The sequence below is a fragment of the Amblyomma maculatum genome, chromosome 3 (genome assembly GCF_055883805.1).
Source record: "Amblyomma maculatum isolate TAMU_Amacu chromosome 3, ASM5588380v1, whole genome shotgun sequence".
Taxonomy (NCBI): domain Eukaryota; kingdom Metazoa; phylum Arthropoda; class Arachnida; order Ixodida; family Ixodidae; genus Amblyomma; species Amblyomma maculatum.
The window spans coordinates 147041617-147046834 of record NC_139346.1 but is presented as its reverse complement, the minus strand read 5'-3'; the positions used below and the strand labels follow the sequence as shown (position 1 = coordinate 147046834).

The window sequence follows — 5218 nt, the reverse complement described above, 5'->3', positions numbered from 1 at the left end:
TTCTGTGTAATTTTCAAAGCAGTTGAATACGTTTGCGAAAAGTTGGTATCTTGCCGTCGATACTGCGGCACGTCTGCGTACTGCAGGCGCGGTAAGGTGAGATGAGGTGCGTGATACCTGGAAGACAAAGACTATCAATACGTCAGCTGCTCAGGTGCTCACGAACGGACGGCTAAAAACTGTCATAGATTTTATAACGAGAGTCTTGGCCACGAGAAGGTGATTGAAGAAAATTCAACTGAACAAGAAACGGCTGTACCTATCTGTCGCTGCAAAGGAAGTTTCCAACAAGAATACCTTGAATCCCACAGAACGAAGAATATGATTAATCACGTCGCAGCTAGCGTCAGCTCAGTTGCCACAGCAGCTTGACCCGTAATCCAGTACAGCGACACCTGCTGCGGTCTCAAACTGTGCCGCAAATTATTAGTCGTATGCAGCCGTATTATCCACCTCATCTGACGTTGAGTGACGTGCTATCGTCAAGAGCCATTGCCATCGTACGACGCTCCAGTTTGGCTGCCTCTCCCGTTGACGATATCAAAATGCCCGACAGTCAGCAGTTTAAGAAGCGAACAGTCTATGAGAATCCAAGGTAAACGTGTGGGACATTTTTTTGTGTGTGTGTGTGTGTGTGTGTGTGTGTGTGTGTGTGTGTGTGTGTGTGTGTGTGTGTGTGTGTGTGTGTGTGTGTGTGTGTGTGTGTGTGTGTGTGTGTGTGTGTGTGTGTGTGTGTGTGTGTGTGTGTGTGTGTGTGTGTGTGTGTGTGTGTGTGTGTGTGTGTGTGTGTGTGTGTGTGTGTGTGTGTGTGTGTGTGTGTGTGTGTGTGTGTGTGTGTGTGTGTGTGTGTGTGTGTGTGTGTGTGTGTGTGTGTGTGTGTGTGTGTGTGTGTGTGTGTGTGTGTGTGTGTGTGTGTGTGTGTGTGTGTGTGTGTGTGTGTGTGTGTGTGTGTGTGTGTGTTTAGTAGTTCATCTTGACCATAATTAGTCATGCGATGATTTTGTGTTTCCTTCTGCTTTGCATTAATATTCTTTCCTCCTAAAATCTTCACAGGAATAATCCTGGTCAAGAACAACTACAAAACGCACACAAAAAAATTATGTACAGTACGTTTACTTTGGACTCGCATAGACTGTTCATTCTTTTAATTGTATCATAACGGGCCCCTCATTTTACCTTGAATTTTCTGCTCACCAGTCAGCAGGTCAGATATATGCCAGAAAAGTTTCTTAATTCAGTGCGGGAGTTACTTCTGGCACGAACACGTGAACGGCGAGGAATGTTCAGTTTTTGGACTCATTTAAGTCGGTCTTAAGGTTCTGCATTATTGCACTAGGGTGCTCCAACTTACCACCTCTGGTGTCACGATGCACGTGCTCCACGGCTACCTGAGGGACTTGCGATTGCTTTAAAAGCAGAAGTCCAGTACCTGGCAAAGGCAGTAGTCCAAAACTCCAACACCATGTGATTCCGAGCCCAATATGCCATTTGAATTCCGCAATTCTGAGTACATTCGTTTATCAGAAAGCAGACGACGCGAGTGCTACCGTGCATACAACGGCACTGGGAACGTTTGCAAAGATATGCAGCCACGCAGCACAAACCAACACATTTGGTTCTCATTAACGCTAAAAGGACCAGTCTTTTCGACCTCACTCAACTGGAGACGACGCTGACGATTGCCACCTGAAGCTTCAGCGATGCATTGTTGCATAGCTATTCATATTAATGTGACAGATTTTAATTCTAACTACCTTCAATGGAGTAGTAGCGCTATGAACAATCGAAACTAATTGGCTCCGTGCGTACTAAGGACTTCGCCATTATATTCGACGGTTCACCTAGATTTGCGAGCGAAGCTTCCTGAAGCAACTGCTTAGATCTGGGGCTTAATTTGTTTCCTGAAATTTCCTCTTTTGTTTACATAATAGTGAATGAATATTAACATATATGTGCATCGATTGATTTGCCCCTACCATCTCATATCGGGTGCCCGTAGAGAATCTTGTAGAGACTACTTGTGCGGACGTCATCACCGTCGCCGTTAGAAGGCCTCATTAACGCTCTCTCGGTGATACAGCGAGGTATAAGTGTTGTCCTACTTAATTTGGTCACGGGTTTTAAAAGTTAAAAGCACTTCACATGTGAATAGAGCTGAATGCATAATGTTAGTAGTAGCTTAGAGTTTCTCGGACAATTTCTATTTTCACCAACTAACTGAATAATTAATATTTATTTGCTCACTTTTTTAAGCATGGGCTGCCGACCTCAAGTCTGCTGCACAAAGCTGTATAGAGCTCCTTCAAGAACGTCTGAATAGGTTGTTTTCTACGTGACATATCTCACATGCATTTTTCCACGTTCCAAAGAAAGCCTGCGGAATATAAAAAAGGGACCCTGGACGAGACACTTGTGCACCGCTATTGCGCTGCTCTCAAACTTGATGTAGAGTAACAAGTTCGGCTGTAGTTTTACAGGCCACGGAGACACCGCTTCACTTGAGCTGCTTATGACCAAGGCCGCAAGATAATGTTTCATTGAATCCCTAGTCTCCTCGACACTGCTAGCTCAAACAAAAAGAATACTAATGAAGTAAAAAAAGCCTAGAAGCTTTTAGAACAGAATCTATACTGATTGCATTTTTCTAGAGCGGACGCAACTTATCGTGTCTCGAACTTTATAAGGATTGTGACGGAGGCATGCTAAACTAAGTCAGGCGCTACACATACCCGTCTTAGAAGGCTAGATTCGGCAGTGGCATTTTCTGTTCCCCGTTAATTTCAGCGCTTCTATGCATACTTGCAGCGTAAACAACAATAAGGTGTTGCTTCCATATCAAGTACTTACCTTTAAACCAAGCACGGCACTCCGAAATTTGTCACTTATAGCATTACTGAAAAGGTAAAGGTACGATTGATGAGCCCTTAATATGTTCGCGAAATGCTATAATTATCCCATTCGTAAAATTGTTTCGGCAGCAGGGAGGTCCCGGAAGACCTATAGCAGGCGCTGGGCCCGTGAGTTGGAAATGTATCCAGGAAATGTGAGCGTGTTCTTGTCTTGGGCATTTGCTCGCGATTGTGATTGGAACTAATGTGCCTGTACATATTTTCACTCCCTTTCTCACCATATCGTGGCACATGACGATCCCCTTCTTTTCCAGCTCAAACTCTCCGGCCAGATATTAATTTTTCCGACCCTAGCACTCTGCGTTTCCCATTCGTAAATTCATTTTTCCCTCTGTATTGGCCAAAATGGAATTGCTTGTAAAACTAAAATTTATATGCGTAGTTCAAAACATAACGGGATGACTCTTATCACAGCACTGCATGAATCTGCCAGCCCCATATCTATGACATGGTCGTGTATTTATCCTCAATAAAACAAATTCGAGCTCCAACGCAGGAGGAAAAAAATTATGTCATCTCTGCGGTAATTGCGATTAGTCTTTTTTTAATTTATGCAAGTGTGTCGCAATTAGAGGCCATCGCAGAAAAAAGCTTGGGAAATAAGAAAGAAAATTTTCGGATAATTTCGCCAGAGAGATTCTAAGTGCAGCTTGTTTGTAATGCCAGTTAATTCCTCTAGCGGCGCTTACCGCACACAGATACTTATATATGAGCTATCGTTACTTTATAAACACTATACTTGGTCGTATTGATCCCAATAAGAGAGCGCTTCAACAAACGAGCAGCGATGAAACCAGTTAAGAAACACAATATGTAATTTGAATCACATGCAACTGTCTCGCACATAAAAGCACAGTCGTCATTAAGATACTCGTGCTTTAGCGTTCGTTTTGATTACAGTGCACAGACGCAGGAAATAGCATTACGTTTCTCCCGCGCTTTTAATATTTTAGTAATGAACCAAGCAAGCATACATTTAGAGCGGAAGCATACCTCATTAACGAAGGTGATTCAAGGAGAGATATTGTGCCAATATCTAGGCAACAGAACTGTTTGACCCGTTCCAAACAGCGGGAGATTGCTGCTCTTTTCCAAGACCGTATAAATCGCAGCGCTGTTTTGAGGAATATCCAAATGTAATTGCTAGGGTAACATGACACCGAATGATAATATTACGGAGCTCTATGGGGCCTCCTGCAATACATTTCACCCTTGGATTTGAACGCTATCAGTTTTACATTTTTTCTAATGGTACCGATATGATCTTTTATGGTCTGAGCAGTTTGCGAACCAGCGGCAATAAGAGTATCTCTCAACGCAAGATTAACAATGACGCCACTAATGGTCCCGTTTTTCAAGATGTCCTCAGCAGTTGTAAACCTTTAACGCAAAACGTTTCTTCAGATAAAGAGGGTATAAAGGCGTCATCCAAGCAACTCGCAGAAATACTCAGGCATTTAAAAACATGTTGGCTCTCTAACTGAAATCCTTCCCTTTGTTTTTACTAGACAAACTCAAGAATCTCTGAAGCCCGGCATACTAGAGTTCAAGATGCGGTGCGTGACCTACGCCCTAAGGTGCCTGGAACGAGCCAATGAATCAGAGACAATGAAACTCAAGGGCTTTAGTCTTTTTACCGATTAAAGGTCTACACCTGTGTTCACGTGACTCGGTTCTGTGGCTTACTGAAGTCGGCCCTTTCTTCTTTAGAAATGGCGACGCCAATGCCTGTGATGCGGGTACAAAGGACGCATGATTCGATCTCTCATCAAGGAGAATTGAGAGTCGACGATTTTATCTTATTCCGTCTGCGCAACATAGCTTGAAGGCGACTCTGTCTTCATGCCCCTTCTTCTGCATCGAGCAGAGCGCTGATGATTGCCGGACATTGCTTGCTCGTTACGGCTCGCGCTTGCAGCATGCGGGCTGCCATCGAACCTGAGCAAGGCTGTCTCGTCGATCAAGCGTCTGGTTTCGCCTAAGCCGCAGGCACACAGAAGCGCAGCTGTTTGCTACGTTATCCGAGCACTTGATTAGAAGCCTGCCAGACAAAGGAGGCTGGCCTTATGAGTTTATCGACCGGCTTTGACCTCAACGGGGCGTCTGTGCATCCTCTCTGCTCACATTAGCTGCCGTCTGGGGTGTCGATAATTAGGCTGTTGTGCCGGACGCAAACAACGGTGCGACGGCAAGCTGGGTCCTTGAACGATGAGAACTAGGGGCTCGGATACATTTTTGCGTGACACAGGTCACGACAGTTAACGGTGCAAGCAGGGCATCCACCTTGGGGATGAAGTGGATTCGAACCT

At 44.5% G+C, this 5218-nt stretch overlaps 1 long non-coding RNA gene across 1 annotated transcript; it reads left to right on the top strand.

The window, feature by feature from the left end:
• Window positions 1-463: 463 nt before the first annotated feature.
• LOC146196342 (uncharacterized) lies at window positions 464-4568 on the top strand. The gene is made up of 2 exons (XR_014705636.1): window positions 464-595; window positions 4418-4568. It is a non-coding gene; the product is annotated as an uncharacterized LOC146196342 (long non-coding RNA).
• Window positions 4569-5218: the final 650 nt, after the last annotated feature.